General features: G+C 38.2%; 1 protein-coding gene across 1 annotated transcript in view; it reads right to left on the reverse strand.

The window, feature by feature from the left end:
* LOC138080755 (putative serine protease 47) overlaps positions 1-25,755 on the reverse strand; it is a 79,847-nt gene that overhangs the window by 1,486 nt on the left and 52,606 nt on the right. The window lies entirely within an intron of this gene.

Raw genomic sequence — 25,755 nt, forward strand, 5'->3', positions numbered from 1 at the left:
ACCAGAGACTCTCTGAAGAAATGTGAAAAGGAAGAGTTCAAATCTGCTACAATGATCAGGGACTGGAAAAGTGCATTCTCTAGGAATTAATCGATACATTATATGCAAATGAGTTGATACACTGCCTGGCACACAGCAAGCCTTCAATAAATGGCAACAGATTTTCCTGTTCATTGGACAGGGTTTGTGCAAAATGAAAACTTGTAGTCAAGTTTCTTGGATAAAGGAACCAGTTCTGACTTTAAATTAAAAGGAATTTATTCAGAGAATGTTGACTAACACAGAAAGGTGAGAAAGGCTGCCGATCCAGGCTTGGATAAGAGAAAGGAGGGAAAATACTCAGGAGCCAGGAGTACCACCACTGTTACACTACAAAATCTGTCCAAGACACAAGAACTGAAAATGATGTAAAATTATCTACATTTCTAGAAATAATTGTATGCCTAAAAAATATCAACTGAAAGGCTACTAAAAACAATAAGAGAATTTTTAAAGGGTGCTGCTGCTGCTGCTGCTAAGTCGCTTCAGTCGTGTCCGACTCTGTGCGACCCCATAGACAGCAGCCCACCAGGCTCCCCGTCCCTGGGATTCTCCAGGCAAGAACCCTGGAATGGGTTGCCATTTCCTTCTCTGTGAGGCAGTATAAAACTAACACTTGGAAATCTATAGACTTCACATACACTAACAATAACCAGTTAGATAACAGGATAGAAAAGGAGGCACCTTTTGCAATAGCAATAACTTATAAAATTCCTAGAACTGAATAAAAAATTTGATTAGAATATTTAACTTCCTAAATATACCTGTTGTTGGAGAAGGCAATGGCACCCCACTCCAGTACTCTTGCCTGGAAAATCCCATGGACAGAGGAGCCTGGAAGGCTGAAGTCCATGGGGTCGCTAGAAGTTGGACACGACTGAGCGACTTCACTTTCACTTTTCACTTTCACGCATTGGAGAAGGAAATGGCAACCCACTCCAGTGTTCTTGCCTGGAGAATCACAGGGACGGGGGAGCCTGGTGGGCTGCCATCTCTGGGGTCGCACAGAGTCGGACATGACTAAAGCGACTTAGCAGCAAATATACCTGTTGTCCCTAAATTAATTGGTAAATTGAATGAGATCCCAATAAATATGTCACCAGGGTTTTTTTATAGACCTACACAAACTGATTAAAATTTTTATATGAAAAATTAAACAAGTAAGGATAGCCAACAAATTTTTTTAAAAGGAAAGCAATGAGGAGGACCAACCTTATTGGATATGGAAATATAAAACCTCAGTGATTCAAACATAGTTTTGGCATACGAATAGACAAACCAGTGGGCCAAAATACAAAATCTAGAAATAGAACCAAATAAACTTGAGAATTTATAAATTAAAAAAATTTTATATGTACATTATAAAGATAACACCTCATATAAATGGTATAAACATAATCAGTTTGCATATAGGGAGCCAACCACTTAATGAAACATAAAGTTGGGCTCATATTTCATGTATTACATTCAAAGATGTAAATTTAAAAAACAAATCCATAAAAGTACCAGCAAACAAAATGAGTGTATCATTTTACAACTTTGGATTTCTTCTAGAACTTAAAACTTAAATACCAGGGGAAAACTTTTAAAATTTGATTACAGGCTTTTCCCAAAACCTTTAGAAATCTTCTTTATGACCATAAAAAAAAGAGAGAGAGAAAGAAATCAAAAGATAAGACAAATACTGAAAAAAAAATTGCAACTCATGTCATAGGTAAATGATTAATTTTCTTAATATACAAAGAATTCCTAGAAACGAAGGGGGAAAAATCAAGTACTCGTTAGAAAACTATTTATTTTCAGCCAGTTTATAGGAAAAGAAATAAATATCATTGTTACATAAAAGATATTCAGCCTAATTCACAAAAGAGAAATATAAATTAAAATAAGATTTTTTCCCCTCACTTTTACGCTTATCAACGTCCAAACTTCTTTTAACATTTCTTTTTTACCTTCTGGCAGTGCTGGGTCTTTGTTGCTGTGCGGGCTTTGCTTTAGCTGTGGGAAGCAGAGGTCACTCTCTAGTTGCAGTGTGTGGGCTTCTCGTTGCAGTGGCTTCTCTTGCTGGTTTTAAACTCAACATGCAGAAAACTAAGATCATGGTATACAGTCCCATCACTTCATGTCAAATAGATGGAAAACAGTGGAAACAGTGGCAGACTTTATTTGAGGGGGCTTCAAAATCACTGCAGATGGTGACTGCAGCCATGAAATTAAAAGATTCTTACTCCTTGGAAGAAAAGCTATGACCAACCTAGACAGCGTATTAAAAAGCAGAAGCATTACTTTGCCAACAAAGATCTGTCTAGTCAAAGCTATGCTTTTTCCAGTAGTCATGTGTGAATGTGTGAGTTCGACTATAAAGAAAGCTGAGCACCGAAGAACTGATGCTCTTGAACTGTGGTGTTGGAAAAGACTCTTGAGAGTCCCTTGGACTGCAAGGAGATCAAACCAGTCAATCTTAAAGGAAATCAGTCCTGAATATTCATTGGAAGGACTGATGCTAAAGCTGAAGCTGCTCCACCTGATTCGAAGAACTGATTCATTTGAAAAGACCCTGATGCTGGGAAAGATTGAAGGCAGGAGGAGAAGGGGATGACAGAGGATGAGATGGTTGGATGGCATCACCGACTCGATAGACATGAGTTGAGCAAGCTCTGGGAGTTGGTGATGGAGAAGGAAGCCTGGCGTGCTGCCGTCCATGGGGTCACAGAGTCGGGACATGACTGAGCAACTGAGCTTACTTAGAACTTAGTCTCTTGTTGCAGAACACAGGCTCTACGGCACATGGGCTCAGTAGTCGCTGTTCCCAGGCTCTGAGCACAGGCTCAATAGTTGTGGTGCACAGAATTTGTTACTCCACGGCATGTGGGATCTTCCCAGATCTAGGATTGCACTAGGATTCTTTACCATTGAGCCCCCAGGGAAGCCCCAAAATCCAAATTTTGACACCACATCTATTCTCTACAGTTGACACTGTAGAGAAGCAGCACTCTCATACATTGTTGGTGGAAACATAAATTGGCATAAACTCTACAGAAGATGTATTTGTGAGAATTAAGTTTGATGGAAGTAACAGTAAAACACAAGATCACTATTTACTTTTTCACATTAAAGTATAATTGCTAATTCCTGGCATTAAAGTCAAGATGTAGGCAGTCCAGTCTTCAGGTGGCTCTGTACCAGCAATCCCTCAAACACAGGCCACTTGTCTATTGTTTCATCAGACTCAAGGTCACCTCATGATTCAAGATGGCTGTTTTAGCTCCAGCCATCACACTCATATTTCAGCAAGTTAAGGTAAAGGAACAAGAAGGATATGGTCTCTCCATTTAAGGACACTTCTTGGAAGTTGCATATAGTATTTCTGATTACGTGCCTTTGGCTAGAATTCAGACTGCTACTAACTGTATAGGAGCTGAGAAATGTGAAAGATATTCTGTAAGTAGTAAAATCCTCCACCTCAAACATGGTTTTGTGATATAATTTTTGTTTCAGTTTTATATAAACCTGTATATGTATATTCATTGACAAAGCAAAATACATTCTTATAGTGGTTCTCAACTTTTTAAAAGCTCAAAAACTGAGGCAACAATAGTGCAGAAAGAAAAACCACATGGTATTTTTTTGGATCTCTAGGTGGAAAGGACTTCTCAAAGCATAAAAGCAAAGGAAAAAAGTGACCAAAAAAAAAAATTGTTGAGTTGGACATAAAAGCTGTTAAGGTCTATATATCAAAAATATTTTAAACAAAAACAGTAGAAAAAGATGGGTTACATAATGATCACTGTTAGGACAACTGATGAGCTCTTTAAGGGGTGGAGGGAAGTGGGATTAGCCTCTGGAAAATTCCTAACAACAAAAGCATGCCATAACATACAAAAAATCCAAAGGAAAAGATTTAAAAATTCAACAGCATCATTCAGGGTCAAATCAGGAAACAAAAATCAAGTTAGTTATTTTAAGAGAGAATTTAATATAAAGAACTGTTAACCAAGTACTAAAGAAATTAAAAGGCAGAAAGAGAATCTGAGATATCCTAGGAGAATAACTGCAGGAAACAGATACCACACCAAGGGATGGGGAAAAGAGGGAGAGAGTGGAGATTATTGAAATTTACAAGGATGGATATGGAGCCCAGTGAGCTGGAGGTCAGACCCACAGAGAGGGTCAGGACACCTAACTGGTATCTCTGTGGTGCCACCTAACTGGTATCTCTGTGGTGGTGTGATATGGATGTTTTCCAAGTATTGGGAAAACTGCAAATTGGGATGCTATTCTGAAGCTAGTTGCCACTGGATGAAGACCAAATACTGCAGTGATGTTGACAGCAATGCAGGACAAATAGGAGTAAGCAAGTCTTTTCCTTTTGTATCTTTCCAGTCTCACTCTTCACTTGTCACTGAGAGCCCAGCAGGGAGCTACTTGACAAAGCGGAAATGGGGTTTGCAGAGTCCTATATCTAGAGGTCATCAAAAAAGCAAGAGAGTTCCAAGAAAACATCTATTTCTGCTTTACTGACTGTGTCAAAGCCTTTGACTGTGTGGATCAAAATAAACTATGGAAAATTCTGAAAGAGACGGGAACACCAGATCACCTGACCTGCCTCTTGAGAAACCAGTATGCAGGTCAGGAAGCAACAGTTCGAACTGGACGTGGAACAACAGACTGGTTACAAATAGGAAAAGGAGTACGTCAAGGCTATATATTGTCACCCTGCTTACTTAACTTATATGCAGAGTACATCATGAGAAATGCTGGTCTGGATGAAGCACAAGCTGGAATCAAGATTGCTGGGAGAAATATCAATAACCTCAGATATGCAGATGAAACCACCCTTATGGCAGGAAGTGAAGAGGAACTAAAAAGCTTCTTGATGAAAGGAGGCTTTCATCAAGAGGAGAGTGAAAATGTTGGCGTAAAGCTCAACATTCAGAAAACAAAGATCATGGCATCTGGTCCCATCACCTCATGGCAAATAGATGGGAAACAGTGGAAACAGTGGCAGACTTTATTTTGGGGGGCTTCAAAACCACTGCAGATGGTGATGGCAGCCATGAAATTAAAAGACACTTACTCCTTGGAAGGAAAGTTATGACCAACCTAGACAGCATATTAAAAAGCAGAGACATTACTTTGCCAGCAAAGGTCCGTCTAGTCAAGGCTATCGTTTTTATAGTAGTCATGTATGCATGTGAGAGTTGGAGTATAAAGAAAGCTGAGCACAGAAGAATTGATGCTTTTGAACTGTGGTGTTGGAGAAGACTCTTGACAGTCTCTTAGATGGTAAGGAGATCCAACCAGTCCATCCTAAAGGAAATCAGTCCTGAATATTTATTGGAAGGACTGATGTTGAAGCTGAAACTTCAACACTTTGGCCACCTGATGCAAGGAACTGACTCATTTGAAAAGACCCTGATGCTGGGAAAGATTGAAGGCAGGCAGAGAAGGGGACGATAGAGGATAAGATGGTTGGATGGCATCACCGACTCAATGGATATGAGTTTGAGTAAACTCCGGGAGTTGATGGTGGACAGGGAGGCCTGGAATGCTGCTGTCCATGGGGTCACAAAGAGTCGGACACGACTGAGCAACTGAACTAAACTGAACTGAGTATCTAGAGGTACAAAGCAGAGTAGAGAGGGATAGGTTTGAAGCCAAGGGAAGGTAGCTTAGTAATCAAGCACTTCAACCCCATGAAAACTGTAAATCATTAAACAAAATAACAAAAGTATAAGAAAAAAATTTATACAGTACAAGTATAATTAAGGGATTGGGGACGTTTTCATTAAGAAGATAGGAGACAGAAGTCACTGAAGAAAAATATAGATCTATTTCACAACGTTAGAAAATATATTTCCCTGGTGGCTTAGACGGTAAAGTGTCTGTCTACAATGCGGGAGACCTGGGTTCGATCCCTGGGTCGGGAAGATCCCCTGGAGAAGGAAATGGCAATCCACTCCAGTACTGTTGCTTGGAAAATCCCATGGACAGAGGAGACTGGTAGGCTACAGTCCATGGGGTCGCAAAGAGTCGGACACGACTGAGCAACTTCACACACACAGTATGGCAAATGATGCCATAAATACAAACCAAAGGCAAAAAGTAGCTTAGGAGAAAGATTCTATACATATATGAAAGGTAAATTATTAATGTCTGCAATATACAAGGAGCTCTGACAACTTATCAAGAAAATGACAAAAAGAATTCAATTGAAAACAAGGTGAAAACTATTAATGATTCACTCACCAAAAATCCAAATGATCAATAAACTTTGCAAGACTGTTCAATCTTGTTGTCAAGGAAAGGTAAAATTAATATAACAGTGGATTATAACACCTCATTTATCAAATTTGCAAAATTATAAGATAAAATAATGCCAACTGCTGGTAGGAATGAAGAGAGAAGTGTATTCTCATGCCCTGCTTTGTTTTTCATACTTTGTTGGAAATATATAATACTGCAACCATTTTGGAAAGGAGTCTGGAAATATCTTTTTAAAAGGTTTTAAATTCATACTCTTTCAACCTAGTAATTATATCCCCTGAGAATTTATCCCATAGATACAAAAGCACCAGTCTGAAGTATATACTTATGAGATATTTATTACAACAAAAATTGAGTAACAAAGCACTAGGAAAAAAATGAACGTGTAATCAAAAGGGAATAATTGAATGAACGGTGATAACTGATATTTTTGGCACCATTGAAAAGGTTCAGTTCCATCAAGGGATTTCTCTGGTAGTCCAGTGGCTAAGACTCTGAGCTCCCAATGCAGGGGGCCTGGGTTCCATGCCTGGTCAGGAACTAGATCCCATATGCCTCAACTGAAGATCCCTTGTATGGCAACTAAGACCAGCACAGACAAATAAGTAAATAAATATTTTTTTTAAAGATTCAGTTCCATCTATACCAGTTAATTTGGAGACTTTTTTTTTAATGTATTTTCAAGTAAGAAAATGTATATAATCTAATCACATTGTTATGAAATAAACCAAAAATATAAACATCAATATATGTCTATATTTGTGTATGACCACATAAACATGGAGAAAAATATGAAAAAAAAGTCAGAATGTTATTAATTACTTGGGAGAACCAGAGGGAAAGAGTGGTATGGAAATAGCATAAAGAGATGATTGAAAGGATCAAAAAGGTTATCAAAAAGTTAAATAAAGTAATATTTAACACCATAAGGTTAAGCACTGTTCTGTTTTTTATTTTAACATAGTATATTGTTGAAACCAGGAAATTGGTATAATACTATCAACTCAGGTACAGCTTTTTTTTGGACCTCAGCAGTTTTTACTACAAGAAGTGATACATTTTTTTTTTTTTTTTTTTTTTTTTAGTTTTGTTAAGGTATTGGGCTTCCCTGATAGCTCAGCTGGTAAAGAATCTGCCTGCAATACAGGAGACCCTGCTTCAATTCCTGGGTTGGGAAGATCCACAGGAGAAAGGATAGGCTACCTACTCCAGAATTCCGCCTGGAGAATTTCATGGACTGTATAGTCCATGGGGTTGCAAAGAGTCAGACATGACTGAGTAACTTTTACTTTCACTTTCTCTTAAGGTATAATTTACATACAAAAACCTACAGATATTTAATGTATGCAATACAATGTGTTGGGATATATGCATGTATCCAGGGTACAAACATAACAAACAAGGTGATAAACATATTCATCACTTTCAAAAGTTTCCCTGTTTCCCTTTACATTTTTTTCAAGTTACAAAAATATTATGATGAGGACATTTAACATGAGATCTACCCTCTCAGCAACTTTTTAAATGCACAACAGCAAATTGCTAACTATAGGCATTATGTTGTACAGCAGATCTGTTTGCATAACTGTAACTTTATACTCATTGATATCACTGCCCATTTCCTATTCTCCCCACCCCCTGACAACCACCATTCAGTTTTCTGCTTTTCGAAGTTTGACTGTTTTAGAGACCTCATGTATGTGGAATCGTGCATTATTTGTCCAAGCATTGATTTTTAAATGCTTACTTAACCATATCCCCAAACTTGAGACATTAGCATGCCCTCTAACAACACATCTGTAAGTCCCATTACAAAGTTCTGGAGAAGATTCATCTTAATCAAAATTTTGTCTCTTAAAATGCCTGAAGAAGGAAATGTCAACCCACTCCAGTATTCTTGCTGGGAAAATCCCATGGACAGAGAGGAAACTGGTGGACTGCAGTCCATGGGGTTACAAAGAGTTGGACACAATTTAGTGACTAAACCACCACAACTAAGACTTGATGCAGCCAAATGAGTAAATTTATAGTAAAGCTAGAAAGCAAACAGACCACTTAAGTAAGAAAGTACATTCTTTAACAAAACTTTTTGAAAAAGTCATGGAATCATCATAGAGGTTAAAGTGTTACCTTACAGATCCTATACATCTTCATAGTCTCGGTAAATATTTTTCCACATCTGGATGTCACTTTTGACCCTCTCACTACTTCTGCTAAACTGGAAAAGTTTGCAGTTTCCACAGCTCTGTGGGATATTCTTACCGGGAGAATCCCATGGACTGAGGAACCTGCCGGGCTATGGTCCATGAGCTTGCACAGAGTTAGACACAACTGAGCAACTAACACACACATACACAGCTGCTGCTGCTGCTAAGTCGCTTCAGTCGTGTCCGACTCTGTGTGACCCCATAAACGGCAGCCCACTAGGCTCCTCCGTCCCTGGGATTCTCCAGGCAAGAACACGAGTGGGTAGCCATTTCCTTCTCCAATGTATGAAAGTGAAAAGTGAAAGTGAAGTCGCTCAGTCGTGCCCAACTCTTAGCGACCCCATGGACTGCAGCCTACCAGGCTCCTCCGTCCATGGGATTTTCCAGGCAAGAGAACTGGAGTGGGTTGCCATTGCCTTCTCCTCATACACAGCTAGAGAGTAAATAAAGGGCTCTGCAGGTATCCTTGATTCTGTGTTGAAAGTCAGAAGGCACAAGCACCAGGTTAACGTTCTTATTTCCAAGGATGATAGGATGGCAGTTCAAAAGTTTTAACAAATGACACAGCTCAACACCAGACAATCCACACAGAGGCCCAGCTTCAAAATACCAAGACAGCCAGCCTAGTGCCTCCCAAGTGAACATCAACCCTGAGGAAACTAAGATACAAGGATGTGTATGTAACTATGCTACTGCTAAGTCGCCTCAGTCATGTCCAACTCTGTGCGACCCCGACTCCCACCAGGCTCCTCTATACCTGAGATTCTCCAGGCAAGAACACTGGAGTGGGTTGCCATTTCCTTCTCCAATGCATGAAAGTGAAAAGTGAAAATGAAGTCTAGGTAACTATAAACTCTGAATCCGGATATCAAAACCCCTAAATTTACAGGGAAAGAAATGAGACAGTCTTCCGTATTATACTCAACTAAAGAAAATGTTAAAATTAACAAATGGCTGTTACAGAGCCTGGGGCATTATTTCCAAAGTATTATCCCGTAAAACAGCATTTTGCAGTTAACATACTATAGTCAGAAATTTACATTTTTAAAACTTTATTTCCATAACTTTACAATGATTGCACACACACATGCACAGCTATTCTATATTTGCCATTAGTTTCTGAAAACAATAGGTGAGTAAGCATGAGTGTCACCAGCAATATTTCAACATTTCTCCATGGTTTTGAAACTGTACGGGTTAATTTTTTATTTTTTCTAATGTGAGCAATGGCTTTTTTCTTACTTCTCTGCATTCTATAAAATAAAATAGCAAGCCTTGATTGTTCCTGCTGTGCTTATAGTAAATGTGTGTGAGAATGGTTAGGACAGAGAGGAAAACCAGCCCTCTCATCTGTGGAGACAATAGCTGGTGCTTTTCACTATGCAGTAAGAAACTACAACACTTTAGCTCTGAGACTTCCACTGCTAAGACTCCATTCTAAAAGAAAAACCAGACACATAAATAGAGGCTTATGTATAAGCTATGTACAAGATTGTTGGTCCCACCAATATTTACAGAGTGGAAAATCAGAAACAGTCTAAACGTGCAGCAGTTAGGGAACGGTTATAGAAAGCATGGTAAATCCTTAGGAAGGAATACACTGAAGCCTTTCTTTGAAGTATTTTTGGGACTTCCCAGGTGTTCCAGTGGCTAAATCTCCACTATCCGAATGCAGGAGAGCACTTTCAACCCCATGTGCTACAATTAAGATCTGGCACAGCCAAATAAATAAGTAAATAAAAATTAAAAATACTTTTAAGAATATTTAGGGATGTGGGGAAATCTTCAGTGGAAGGATCAGACCAAAAAGTTGATCAGAGAACTTTTTTTTGGTAGAAATATTCCAGCTAATAAATGAAGAAGGAATGAAGGGATTAAAACATCACCATTTTCAAAAGCCCTTAGTAAACAAATGGTAATGATCATAAACAGCTTTTAAATTATGGAGGGTGAAACAAACTTTACATACCTTATTAAAGAACGCAATACTATCTTTATAAAAGACTTACCAAAAAATTCAAAGTTGAATATGATCAAGCCTAGATCTATGGAATGTATGTAAATTAAGGGCAGAAACGACACCCTGGCAATGTAATCAGCACCTTCTGGATGCAGGAAACAAGACAAACCACCTGGTTTCTTCTGGGGAGAAGCTGATTTGAAGGAATAAAAAGAGACTGAGTAACTCTCTTGGTAATTGTCACATTGCACTCGAAATGATGGGGGTTATTTCCAAGTATCTTTTCTTATTGGTTTCTAACAGAATTCCACAGTGATAAGAGAACAGACCCTGTGTGATTCCAATGCCTTTAAGACCATGAAATTTTTACACCTTGTTTTATGTCCGTGGATAAGTTCCAGGGTCTCCTAGTTTACAGTCTATGGGAACTTGAATAGAATTTGTGTTTTACTTTTCTGTAAAAATTGTATAAGTCTTAATTATATTGAATTGGTTCATAGTGTTTTTCAGGTCTAGTATATCGATTTCTCTATATATTCATTCTCTTAATTTTTGAGGGTTTGATACTAAAACTCCAACTAAAAATCTTAATTTATCTTCTTAAAAAATAATTGTAACATACAGTATAGCTATATGTAATCTTGCTCTGTATTTTCCCAGTCTCCTGTAAACGTGTTATTGTACTTTCATAATTTAAAAAATTAAAATAAAAAACTACCGTGTATAAAATAAATAAGCCCCAAGGATATATTCTACAGCACGGAGAATATAGTCATTATTTCATAATAACTTTAAATAGAGTATAATCTATAAAAACACTGATTCACTATATTGTAATACTGAAACAAATCAACTACGTGCTCATGCGTACTCTGTCTCTTCAGTGGTGTCTGACTCTTTGCTACCCTGTGGACTATAGAACACCAGGCTCTTCTGTCCATGGGATTCTCCAGGCAAGAATCCTGAAGTAGGTTGCCCTGCCCTCCTCCGGGGGATCTTCCCCACCCAGGGATTGAACCCAAGTCCCCTGTGTCTCCTGCATTGCAGGCGGATTCTTTACCGCTGAGCCACCAGGGAAGTAAATCAACTATGCTTCAATATAAATACCCTCCTCAAAAAAGAGATTGAGTAGGAAGCTAACAGAGAAGGCGATGGCAACTCACTCCAGTACTCTTGCCTGGAAAATCCCATGGACGGAGGAGCCTGGTAGGGTGCAGTCCATGGGGTCGCACAGAGTCAGACACGACTGAGCGACTTCACTTTCACTTTCCACTTTCATGCATTGGAGAAGGAAACGGCAACCCACTCCAGTGTTCTTGCCTGGAGAATCCCAGGGACGGGGGAGCGTGGTGGGCTGCCGTCTGTGGGGTCGCACAGAGTCGGACACGACTGAAGCGACTTGGCAGCAGCCGCAGCAGCAGGAAGCTAAAGATCAGAGAATCTTAAGTGATACATCAACCAAGAACCCTGATTTAAACAAAGAAACTAAATTATATATTATGGCAATCAAGGAAATATGAACACTAGATCTTTGATAATATTAAGGAATCATGGATAATGATAAAGGAATTTTAATTATTTTTTAAAAGACTTACTGCCTTTTAAGAAAACATGCTGAAACATTTATGGATGAAATGATGATATAAGATTATTTGCTTTGCTTTGGCTTAGGATTTGCTTCAATCATCTCTATGAGGGGTTGGGGGGTGAGGTGGATCAAGCAGAAATAGAAAAAGTTTGTCCATGAGCTGAAAGCTGTTGAAGCTGGAGGATCAGAGAATATAGAGATTTGTGTTCTATTTTTTGTGTGTGAAATTTTCTATATTATAATCTTAAAAAGAAAAAGAAAAAAACTAGTAGACCCATTGGTTTTTTTTAAAAAAGCAAGTAGGTCATAAGAGTGTAAGAAGATTTCCAATAATGGATAAACAACCTACAAATAGCTATATATAATGGTTATCCTACTGGAAATTTTAATATAAGTAAATTCAGTTATTTGGGAAAGTTTCTTTCAGGTTTATATGTTGTATTTGGAAAATATAACAGTCATACCCAGGGGCAAGTGACAAGACTCATCTGTGCACCTGGGTCTTCGCTGCCAATGCCTGTGACACTTAACTATTTTACCATTACCACGCTACCATTCTCAGAATATAAGGCAAATCTTGCCTAAAACACTGTCACCGACCCCAGAGGGTCCTAGTCCAGAGCCTTCAAGAAGGTCTTCCTCCAGAAATTAGACATGGTCCTTGTGTAGTTCTGTCCTCTAGAATCTTTCTCCCAAGTAACAAAAGAACAAGAGGAGAAAGGCAAAGATGTTCTGGATTTTTTGAAGAATCATCTGGGTGGATCAAGCTGTTTCTTTCTTCCTTCAGTGCACATTTACCAAGTCCCTCACCTGCGACAAGCTTCAGTGTCAGGTCTTGGTGACACATTCCCACTCAGAGACTGTCTCCTGGGGGAGATGGAGAAGTAAGCAGACAGGTAGTAGGAAATAGCTTCTTAATCTGAATTAGATCAATTTAATTTGAAAGAGGAAGTAGGTTTACAGCAATCCTTTTTCTCTTCATTGCCAGATTACCTCATTGCTTTAAAAGAAAATGAGCTCTTCCTCCTCAAGTGTTTGGCAAACAATAGTCAGCAGATTTGTGTGAAAAAAAAAAGTATACATAGTCAATTAGGGATGGGTTACAAATTCCTATTCGGGGAGTGTAGAAATTGGGAACCTGGGAGTAGGGTGGAAAGGAGATTTTCCCCTTTGAATACTTTATGCCTTAAAAATTTTGAGCCACGTGAATGTATTGCTTTATGTAATTAATTAGTTAATTGTTAAAAATAAAGATTAAATAAATAAAAATAAAGATTAGAATGGAGATCATAATGCCTAAAAAAGCATAAAGAGATTAACATCACAGGGCCATTTGCTCCTAACGTAAAAACCAATACAAATCACTCTATTAAGAATCAAAATTAAATGACACATAATATCAGATTTTCTTTTGCAAAATAGGCCCTTGTGGGCAAAGTTGGTGAATTCTGAATAAAATCTCTAAGTTAGATAACACTATTGTATCAATATTAACTTCCTGACTTTAGTAATAGTACTGTGGTTATATAAGTCTTTTTTAAGAAACACACATCAAAACATTAGGGGTAAAGAGCTGTCGTATCTGCAACTGTCTCTGAAAGAGTGGGGATGAGGTGTATAGAGAAAGACAGAAAATAATAATAATAAAGTAGAGTCGATAAAATGTTAATATTTACTGGCAAAGAGGAGGAGCGCCTGGAGCTGTCACGCACTAATGGTAGAAGTAAAAAAATTATGACTATTTTTTAAACCAGGCAATGCTTTAATAATGTTAAACATAGACTTATCATATGACCTAGCAATTGCACTACTAGGTATTTACCCAAGAGAAATTAAAACATAGAGAGCCAAAACGTGTGTATAAGAATGTTCATATCAACTTTATTCATAATGGCCCAAAGTGTAAACAATCTCCACGTTCATTAATAGGAGAGTGAATTACGTTCATCAATAGGAGATGAATAAACAGATGTTTATCAATAGGAGAGTGAATAAACAAATGTATTCCCACACAAATGTTTCACAAACATTACTTTCACAAACAGATGTATCCACCTGCAAAGCGGGAGACCTGGGTTCCATCTGATCCCTGGGTTGGGAAGATCCCCTGGAGAAGGGAAAGGCTACCCACTCCAGTATTCTGGCCTGGAGAATTCCATGGACTGTATAGACCATGAGGTGACAAAGGGTCAGACAATGAGTCACTTTTACTCCACTTCATTCACACAGTAGACATGGGAGATGATTCTCCATGGGTCCCTTGTGTTTCCACACGTCTTATGAACAGAGGCACTGACGGTTTTGCTCCAGACAATCTTCTCAAAAAAACACCTGGATAGCAGATACCCTTGGAAAATACAGTTTCTCCATCTGGAGCAGAGGGCAAGTTTTTTGGAGTCCAGTACAGTGAAGATAATGTCTCCTTCTGGGAACAAAGGTTGGGCAGATTTTCTTGCAGCCTCTTATTAAAGACTGAGATTTTCTAAGCTTAGGGTTCCTCAGCTATGACTCAAGATTTACTATGTGTGGACATTTGGGTTGTTTTTACCTGTATAAGTTTATTGAGGCATAATTTACATGCAACAAAATCATATTTGATCTGGTACAAGCATGAATCCGAGGCAGCCTAACTTGTTTGCTTGCAAATAGGATAAAATCTCAGATTCTTCACAGTCCTTGACAGTGGAATGCTGCTCAGCAATGAAAAGGAATGAATCACTGAGACACACAGCAGTGCAAAAGAATCTTGAAAACATTATGCTGAGTGGAAAAGCCGAGCCCAAATCAAATATAATACTGTCTGACTTTATTGAAAATTCTCCATCAAGCAAAATAAATCTGTATTAATAGAAGTCACATCAGCAGTTGCCTGAGACAGGGGATTTGAGGCATGTTGACTACAGAGGTAAAGGATGAAGGATTTTCCTAACAGTCCAGTGGTTAAGAATTCTCCTTGCAATGCATGGGACACAGGTTCAGGGAACTAAGATTCTACGTGCTGTGGAACAACTAAGCCCATGCACTGCAAATACTAGGTGAGGAAGAGCCCGCCCAATGCAACTAAGACCCGAGGCAGGCAAATAACTAAGTATTAGAAAAAGAGGTGAGGGAGGAAACTTTCTAGCATGGTGGGGGTGGCGGAACTATTTTGTATCTTTGTTGTGTTTGCATGGATGTATACATTTTTCAAAGTGTATCAAACAGTATGCCCTAAAATGTATAATTTTGTTACATGTGAAATATGCCTCAGTAAAGTTGCATAGATAGAACAGTCTAAACATCTATCAACATATGAACAGATAGGCAAAATATGGTATATACATAAAATGGAATATTATTCAGCCTTGAAAAGGAATTAAATTCTGAAACATGCTACAACATGAGTGATCCTTGAAATCATTACACTAAGTGAGAGAAGTCAGACATGAGAAGACAATTACTACATGCCACTTCTCTGAGGTACCTGGAATAGACAAATTCATAGAAAGTAGAACAGTGGTTATCCAGGGCTGGGGAGTTGTGATTTAGTTGGTACAAGGTTTCAGTTTGGAAGGATGAAATAATTCTGGAGATGGAGGTGATGGTGTTGTACAACAGTGTGAACATACTTAGGGCCACTTAACTGTACATTTAAAATGCTTAAAATGATAAATGTTATATCTAATATATTTATATGTATTACAGTAATGGTGTGAAAAAAATAATCTCTCTCTCCAGCGGTGTGCTGCAAAATGTATAACAACCAGTTATGCAAGGGAGGCATATTGGTAGTACTCACTTTGATAGAAACACTCCCACAATGATCCAGTTCAAGCAACAGTGTGATATCACTGAATGTAGAGTTTGGAAAAGATGCTAACAATTGATTTTACAAAGTCAGTAAGACCTGGCTCAAGGACATTACTGTCTCTATCCAACCGACCAATTGTTAGTATACAGCAAGTCCAATAAAGAAAACACAACATGAAAGTTATAAAGAAAAAGGGAAAAAAATCACCCTGCCACTATTTATATGCAGTTATCTGTATGCCAGCCAGGGAGGTTGATTGTTATTTGTGGGCTAATAATGTACAGGAACAAGAAGTTGCCAGTCATTGATCCTGCAAGCTGGAAGGCATCAGTTCTGGTTGGTTGGTGCCCATTGCCGTGTGTGTGTGTGTGTGTGTGTGTGTGTGCGTGTGTGTGTGTGTGTGAAGTTGCTCAGTCGTGTCCGACTCTTTGTGACCCTGTGGACTGTAGCCCACCAGGCTCCTCGGTCCATGGGATTCTCCAGGCAAGAATACTGGAGTGGGTTGCCATTTCCTTCTCCAGGGGATCTTCCCGACCCAGGGATCGAACCCGGGTCTCCTGCTTTGCAGGCAAATGATTTATCCTCTGAGCCACCAGGGAAGCTTCCCATTGCCATATTAGTTATTAAATCTCGTGGCTCTTATTCCTGGTGGCAACATACAGAAAAGGAAAACTGTGGGACCTTCTTGAATTATGTAAGTTTATCTACCAGTAGGTAACCCTTTAACATTTTTATAGATCTTCACTGTTGTCATATTCCCTTTGTTTCGGCACAAAATGGCTCCAAAAGTAGAGGAGATACAAAAATTTGAAGCCATTTCCAGAAGATTTAGGCTGATTCTCAGTGCCAGTGACTCTCAGATAGGGTGTACATGTAATTACTTGGAGTAATCTTCATTTCAAAAGAGAACTACTGGTGATTCTAATGCAGTTGTTTCATAGACCACATTTGGCAACATTGTTGATGATGTAGCTATTTCCCTTCTCCCCTTACATAATTTCACACCACAGCCACATTGCTCTAAGATGCAAATTAGGGTAACTGATGTCATACGGCATGTCCCAATGTGTGTGTAACAATGTCTGAAATGATTTTAAGATAATTCACTATAGACAAGGTGACATAAAAGTATGCTAATTGATTTTACTGTCATTGGTGAAACAAGTGTTGTTCAAGCCTTTTGATGTGGCAGATATATTTTAAGACAATCCCTTCTGTTCTTTGAACAGGAAATAAAATCTAGCAAACTGTGTAGCCACTAACCTTAGGGATTGTACTTGAGGCTTGATCTGTAAAAGATCTTGAGTCCAAAAGTTGAACTTAACTCTGCCTGTATTGTTCTGCCTTGAGTGAGCCTTTCATGCATGCTGTGATCAGTGCATTTAAAAGAGCAGAGATCTGAACTTTATTGAGATTTACCTTATGCTTTATTATTGTGGGCTTCCCAGGTGGCCCTAGTGGTAAAGAACCCACCTGCCAATGCAGGAGACATAAGAAATACTGATTGGATTCCTGGGTCAGGAAGATCGAGGAGGGCATAGCAACCCACTGCAGTATTCTTGCCTGGAGAATCCTATAAACAGAGGAACCTGGTGGGCTACAGTTCATAGAGTCACAAAGAGTCAGACACAACTGAAGCAACTTAGCACACATGCATGTTTTATTAATAATGAATTTCTGTTTAGTAAATGTTTCATAATTATGTGCCAGACTTGCTTTTCTTATAATCTGGTGGCAAGTTTCAGTTCAGTTCAGTTCATTTCAGTAGCTCAGTCATGTCCAGCTCTTTGTGACCCCATGAATTGCAGCATGCCAGGCCTCCCTGTCCATCACCATCTCCCGGAGTTCACTCAGAGTCGTGTCCATTGAGTCGGTGATGCCATCCAGCCATCTCATCTTCTGTCGTCCCCTTTTCCTCCCGCCCCCAATCCCTCCCAGCATCAGAGTCTTTTCCAATGAGTCAGCTCTTCGCATGAGGTGGCCAAAGTACTGGAGTTTCAGCTTCAGCATCACTGCTTCCAAAGAACACCCAGGGCTGATCTTTAGAATGGACTGGTTGGATCTCCTTGCAGGCCAAGGGACTCTCAAGAGTCTTCTCCAACACCACAGTTCCAAAGCATCAATTCTTCAGTGCTCAGCTTTCTTCACAGTCCAACTCTCACATCCATATATGACATAGCCTTGATTAGACGGACCTTTGTTGGCAAAGTAATGTCTCTGCTTTTCAATATGCTATCTAGGTTAAGGAGGCATAGTTAGTCTTCATCCACTCTAACTAATAAATGCTACATGAATCTACCAAAAAGAACCTTATAACTGTGCTTTAAAAATTGGCTTAGGGCAGCTCTTAATAAGGTGTTTGGGGGAACACTAAACCCCAAGATGCTCATTTGAAGAAAGGCTTGCATGATTAAATAAACATAGGAAATGCTGCATAGTTCAATATTTTATTTTTTCATTTAGTCCACCATTTACCAAAATTATTGATTAAGCATTTTAAAATTTCATGAGAATAATGTTTTGTGGAATACATATTTAGAAAAGAATTCTCCAGTGCTCTGGTGAAAATCTTAGCTGTGAAAGGGAGCACAGGGATAGAGAAGGAAATTAATATGGCATTCCTGACTTCAAACTTACTTTAACCACATATATTTGTACTATTAAATGTAAAGCATTTGAATGGATTTACCAACAGTCATCAAGGATAGTCAGAAGGTAACTTTCCTGGTGGTCTGGTGCAGCCAAAAATTTTTACAAAAGGATAGTCAGAAAGTATTCAAGTTCCTTCTTGAAACTGTATCTGCACTTGACAGCTCAGTGAACAATTCTTTACCTAGACTTCTCTTACATAACGCAAACAAAACCTACATTCAAAAGGCTGCATTTTCAAGTAAGCATCAGTTCTCTGGGACATACTGTACTAATGGTGAGACGAAGCTCTGGAGCTAAGCTCTGTAGGTGAGAATCCTGGTCCACCACTTTTTAGCATTATGGGCAGCTTAACCTTTCCAGGTCCTTGGTGTCTCACATGTCAGTAAGGACTGTTGGAAAGACCAAATTTTTGAGACAAATAAAGACAGGGAGCATTATTTTTTTTTTTTTAACTCTTTAAACTTTTTATTTTGTATTGAGATATAGCCAATGAAAAAGCAATGCTGTGACAATTCCAGGTGAACAGTGAAGGTACTCAGCCATACATATCCATTCTCCCAAACTCCTCTCCCATCCAGGCTGCCACATAATATTGAGCAGAGTTCCCTGTACTATACAGTAGGTTCTTATTGGCTATCCAGGTGTGCATGTCCATTGAAAGGGTGTATTAATTTTAAATGTTAATTCATATTATTGCTACTTCTTTCATTTTACCATTTATGGTAAAATAGTAATATTACCATTGCACTTCCACATAACTTCTGACAAATTTACTTTTTATCCAATGAACAGACCTATTGTTTTCACACAGAGTACAATTTATTATAAAAGATTCACATTTTAATATTAGCCATTGGGATACATATAGAATATATTTAAAATAATCTTAAATTTTCTATACAGTAATTGCAAAATAATTTGATTTTGCTATTGCTCATCTGTTTGTTTCAAAACACTTAAATGCTTTTCAAAACCTTACCTCCCAAATAATTGATTTCTCTGTGGAGTTTCCATAGTTCTCACGAGTTTGAATATTCCATCAATTTTATCTTCATCTAAGTTTTAAAACCATTTTAGAGATACAGTTTCTTTTTCCATCTTAGAGGTCACTTCATCTGCAGGACAGAAAGATATTTTAAAAGAGCAGAAGAAAATTATTTGAGTTCCTATTATTTTGATTCTGTGAAGTAATAAATGGGAACCTTAAGAGAAAAAGCTTTCCATAAATATCATTGTACTATATTTCAGTGGATTCATGAGATGAGCAACAACTGTGCTGATGTTTTGAAAGGAAACTATGATGCAGAGTTCTTTGGAGGGAAAAATGCAGGTAATTTGTACCATTACCTTGATAACTTTACTAAGGTGCCTGCAGGGTCTGATTCATCCCCCCTGAATGCTTAAAGGTTAGCTTAGGCAGGCTTAGAGTAAGCTTTCACTAACCACGCTCAAAGGAGCTAATGCCCAAAGACTGAGTGTCAATGTTTGGATTTCTAAAAAAGAAAAAAAAAAGAAAAACAAAAAAATAGACCTGCTGCAGAGCCCAGAACACTCAAGGCAATAAACCCAGCACAGTCTTATCCAGTTATGGATAAGACTTATCCTGTTATGCCTTATCTTATAGGCATTTTTCCATGGGAAGAAAGAAAAACTATGACCACAAGGCTGAATAGGGGACATGGAGATAAAATAAAAGGAATACATTAACTTGAGCGATTACTGGTAAGTCACTTTCAAAATTAAGTCAGATTTTCTCTAGGAAAGTGATTTCCAAAATTTTCCAAGTAAGTTTCTTCCCCTGAGCAGTGTTAAATGAGCAGACCAAATTTTTCTTTAGGAAGTTTCCTTTTCTTTTGTTTAAAAGGCCCATCAATTCCTCTTCTGATTGACACATTCTTTAGCTATAAAATAAATTCAGTTTAGCTTCAGTCTTCCAATCCAGAAGCCTGTCTTTCTTTATAAGTGACACATCCCTAACTCAAAACTCATAGATATTGTGATTGTACTTTAAGTCTAAAAAATGAAACTTTATTTCCTTTATTGATAATTTCTATTTGGGCCTCTTCATCACCACCACCTCCCCCACACATATAAATCTACCCTTTTGATATGATCATCACCATTAATTATACAATTGTACAAAACCAGAATTAGGAATTTAAAAGTCTCCTTTTGAATACTCAAGAAAAAGAAATTAATTTTATTGTGAGACACACGATATGCTTAGAAATGTTGAGACCTTGTAAAAATATCATCTTTTAATTTTGCTATCATTAAATCTAAATTCTAATTTTGATCCTGTTTTCAGTGTGGAACTCAGATAATAGAAAACACAAAGGCTGTTACTTGTCTTTACAGAGTACAGGAAAGGAAAAAGAAAATCTTCAAATAAAATATAAATTTTTAGGTTAAAAAATAGATAAATATATTCATATACTCACAAATTATGCATATTTCAATTTAAAATCAGAAAAATATTTCAAATAAAAAATTTTCCTTTTCTGTACCACTTAGTCTTTTTTTATGAAATATGGTTATAGGGACTAATAATCACAAAATAAGAAAGCTAGCTTGTCTTTAATATCAACCAAAACAAAACAAAATGCAGAAGCCTACAAATAAGAAAAGTTTTTGGCTCAATAGGGAAGGGATATAAATACACAGTTATGCCTGATTCCAGTTGTTGTAAAGCAGAAACCAACACAACATTGTAAAGCAATTATCCTCCAATTAAAAAAAAAAAGGAGAGAGTTTACTTGGGGTCTTAAGAAATGCAGTTTGGAAGACAAAGATTCAGGTAAAATCAAGAATGTTTTAGGGCAGAGAAAGAGTCAGAGGCTTATGTAAGCAAAAGGCATGAGGCTGGACTCTGACACAAGAAAGGATATATTTGTCCTTAGGAGGTGGCTGTCACTAGTCACCAGTCTTCCCACCAGTCATTTTAGGGTAAAGGTCCAATAAGTAGATAGGCTGTCACAAGTTATTCTAGGGTGAAGGCACCATAAGTGTGCTGAGATTCTGACAGATGTTCTGGATGCCTTTGTTAGGACAGTAAGTAGTCAAAAGGTCATATTCCATCCAGGTTGAAACTTGCATAAGTTACATTATCTCAATGGCTTCCTGATTCCATTTTAGCAAGGTCTCTTAGCAATACCAACTTCATTTAAATTTTCCTCCCACATTAGCAAATGGTTTTATGATCTTTCCTATTTGTACAGCAGTCAGTTTCTTCATAAAGCAGTAAATCAGATGTTTGGAGTTAGAAAAGATCTGGGAGTGTTGTCACTTTACCCTAACACAGCAGCTCTTCTTCAGTTCTTCCTTAATTCACCTGTGCTGTACTTAGTCACTCAGTTGTGTCTGACTGTGTGATCCCATCGACTGTAGCCCACCAGGTTCCTCTGTCCATGGGGATTCTCCAGGCAAGAATACTGGAGTGTGTTGCCATGCCCTCCTCCAAGGGATCTTCCCAACCCAGGGATTGAACCCAGGTCTCCCGCATTGCAGGTGGGTTCTTTACTGTCTGAGCCACCAGGGAAGCCCTTATAAAGCACCTAAGCATCTAAAACTTTGAAAAATTATCAGGAAGTTTAGGAACAGCAAAGGGAACACGTGCCACAGTCACAAGATCATCTCTTGAGGCTTATTCTTTCCATTTGTACATAAGAGTGAAGTGATTCTAAAACTATACATGTGTACACTATGATATAATGTGTGGTAAGGACATTAACTATACTTCTCTATATAAGCTATACCTGGAGAAGGCAGTATGTAGTGAGTGAGCCCAGTGCTGCTGGCAGGCTACCAGATAAAATTCGCTGCACCATCATTTGAAAGTTGTACAACTTTGAGCAAGCTGTTTTACGTTTAAGTCCTTTAGTTTCCTCATCCATAAAATGTGGATTATATTAGTACCTATTTTATTACACCATTGTGAGGACAAAATGGGTATATATAGACAGAAAGAGAAAGAAGGAGAATTGGACATAGTCCCTATTGTAAAAGAGGCAGAACCTGACACATCTTAGTTTTCACCTGGGACTCTTAACAAAAAGACAGATTAACAAGATAAAACCAGTTTACTAACACCTACAAGCAGACATCACACATCATGTGTTAGAAATCTAAACAAAAAATAACTCAAAATGACAGCTTACAATTCCTGCTTACAGAGCATCATCAGCAAGGAACAATAAATTTGTAGAGAGATGACAGGATAAAGGAGAGCAGCATAGGCTCCCTACTGGGCTTAAATTCCCCGACTTTTGCCTGCAACTTGCCTGAGGCTTGGTTGAAACAAGTGCCTGCCCTCTATAGTTCACTTCCCCTCCTTTCTCAGACGTCAAATTGTGTTCCCTTCAACTTGGGTCATCGAGGAGTGTTCAAAGACTGGGTAATACTCATACGGGTGCTCAATGCTGGCTGAAATTTTACTTCCTTAAATAAACAAAAAAAATACTATATTTAATAAGAAAAATTCGACACAATATAGAAAAGAAGGGAGGAAGGAAATTGACACTTGCTGAATGTGTACTTTGTGCCAAATTTCATGTAAGAGTCTACTTCAATATCAAGTTATTGTTCTATCACTTTTAACCTTAAGATTAGAATGCCTGTTTTTTTTTTTTGTTTGATGTAGGAAATTTTATCTGCTCATTCTATATGTATGAAGGGAAATTAAATTTATTCATAAAATTTGTATGATTAAACTAGCTACTATGACTTCACAGATCCTGGTTATAATTAACACAATCAATATAAGATGATTTAGACTATCTTTCATTGAGGAAAAAGGCACTTACATTTCTTTTAGAATCAGTTATGGTTCGCATAAAAATAAATGATGATTACAAGAGAAATATTTTTAAAACACGTTTTAGAATTAGACTTCTGTGACTGTTTGCTGAACTCCAACCCTCCCTAAGGCAATAAACTTATTAACCCTTATTTGAAATTTGTTTAATTATTTCATCACAGAATTCTTGTAGCAAGTATTTTAATGAAGTAGGAATATTGCCTTTCACTGAAATGTATGTGCCAATTAGGTGTTATGGGGTATGCTAATGCAAATGCAACTTATTTTTTGTTACAATTAAATATTCACCATAAGGGAAATTTAAAATGTAACTTGGAAAAAAAACTCCTAAATGGAAACTATTTGTGCAACCATTTTCTAGAACTTCCCTCCTCAGACTAATAATCAACACAGCAGTGCACATCTAGAACAGCAGCATCCCAAGTTCTTTCTGGTGCCTTTTGGGAGTCACACAGCTGCATTTTTCACTTAGAAATCCCATTAACCCAACTATACTGAAGGATTTTTACATTGTCCCATTTCAAGTCCCTTGCACATTGTACAAACATTCACACAATGAACAGAGTATATCTGTCTTAAATCTCACACATTTGGTCTTCACAAAGCAATCATATGTGGTATATTTACTAATGCCTGATAAGGCATTAAAATTTTTTGTTTTAAATATTTATTTATTTGGCTGCATCAGGTCTTAGTTGCAGCACGCAGAGTCTTTAGTTGGAGCATGTGGGATCTTTTAGTTGTGAAATGTGGGCATTTAGTTGTGGCACGTGGCATCTAGTTCCCCATCCAGGGATCGAACTCAGGTACTCTGCACTGGGAGGATGGAGTCTCAGCCACTGGACCACCAGGGAAGTCCCTAAAAAGTATTTTTTTATTATTAGATATTATAGAGAATCACTCATGGAACATATTTATAGACCAGGCTTGCATGAAGTGTACATTAATTCTGAACACCTATGAGTAAATACAAATTTAAAATATTTAAACATTGATTTAATTAAAATTCCCCTTGTGCCCAAAGGGAAAAAGAAATTTTCCCATTTTCCTTCATTTTAGCATTTTGTTTTAGAAAACTTGAAGCTGTAATTGCTTTCTCTGTCTCCTGGAGATGTATGTAAATCTTTTTTAGAACTAAGTGAGCTTCTTGCCAGTTCAGCATCTCAAGAATCTCTTTTTTGGAGCCACCTTTTGGAAACTGAACCTCCAGAAGCACAGTTTCCTAGCTACTTGGACTGACCGGGGATGCTTGGCTACAAGATGGGACTTCTCGCTGTTGAAAAGATATGAGAAAAGAAAAGGAAATTTTCCCCTTCCGTAAAGATAGTTAACGTATGTTTGTAAAAAGGTGAGATTTCTTTTTGATTTTACATCTTTTTAGTCATTAAGTGTGATAGGCATGATGTAATGCTTACTCAATAATAAAACTTTTTTCTTTTTTGAGTACCTTTGTGGAAATGTTTCCTGGGTTGTCAGTGAATATATTTAAAATTATTTCCTCAACACTCATGTTCCATTGACTGGTGTTCAGACAGGGCCACAGCTACAGAGGGAATAGAGAGAAAATAGTTAAACTGTGTTGTCCATGTAAATAAGGGAAGGAAAACTTCATGACTGAGGTCAACTGATCACTGGATGTGGGGTGTGGGCAGGGGGCAGGGGGTGGATGGGTGGGTGGGGAAGCCGCAAATTAATTAACAATAGACAGATTAACAAAGAATAACTTATTATGCTCAAAAGAGTACTCAGTAGTTAGTAATTCCCCGAATCAGTTCAGTTCAGTCGCTCAGTCCTGTCCGACTCTTTGCGACCCCATGAATTGCAGTTCGCCAGGCCTCCCTGTCCATCACCATCTCCCGGAGTTCACTCACACTCATGTCCATTGAGTTGGTGATGCCATCCAGCCGTCTCATCCTCAGTCGTCCCTTTCTCCTCCTGCCCCCTATCCCTCCCAGCATCAGAGTCTTTTCCAATGAGTCAACTCTTTGCATGAGGTGGCCAAAGTATTGGAGTTTCAGCTTTAGCATCATTCCTTCCAAAGAAGTCCCAGGGCTGATCTCCTTTAGAATGGACTGGTTGGATCTCCTTGCAGTCCACGGGACTCTCAAGAGTCTTCTCCAACACCACAGTTCAAAAGAATCAATTCTTTGGTGCTCAGCCTTCTTCACAGTCCAACTCTCACATCCATACATGACTACTGGAAAAACCATAGCCTTGACTAGACGGACCTTTGTTGGCAAAGTAATGTCTCTGCTTTTGAATATGCTGTCTAGGTTGGTCATAACTTTCCTTCCAAGGAGCAAGCATCTTTTAATTTCATGGCTGCAATCACCATCTGCAGTGATTTTGGAGCCCAGAAAAATAAAGTCTAACACTGTTTCCCCATCTATTTCCCAAGAAGTGATGGGATCAGATGCCATGATCTTCGTTTTCTGA

Source organism: Capricornis sumatraensis, chromosome 6 (genome assembly GCF_032405125.1).
Source record: "Capricornis sumatraensis isolate serow.1 chromosome 6, serow.2, whole genome shotgun sequence".
Classification (NCBI taxonomy): Eukaryota; Metazoa; Chordata; class Mammalia; order Artiodactyla; family Bovidae; genus Capricornis; species Capricornis sumatraensis.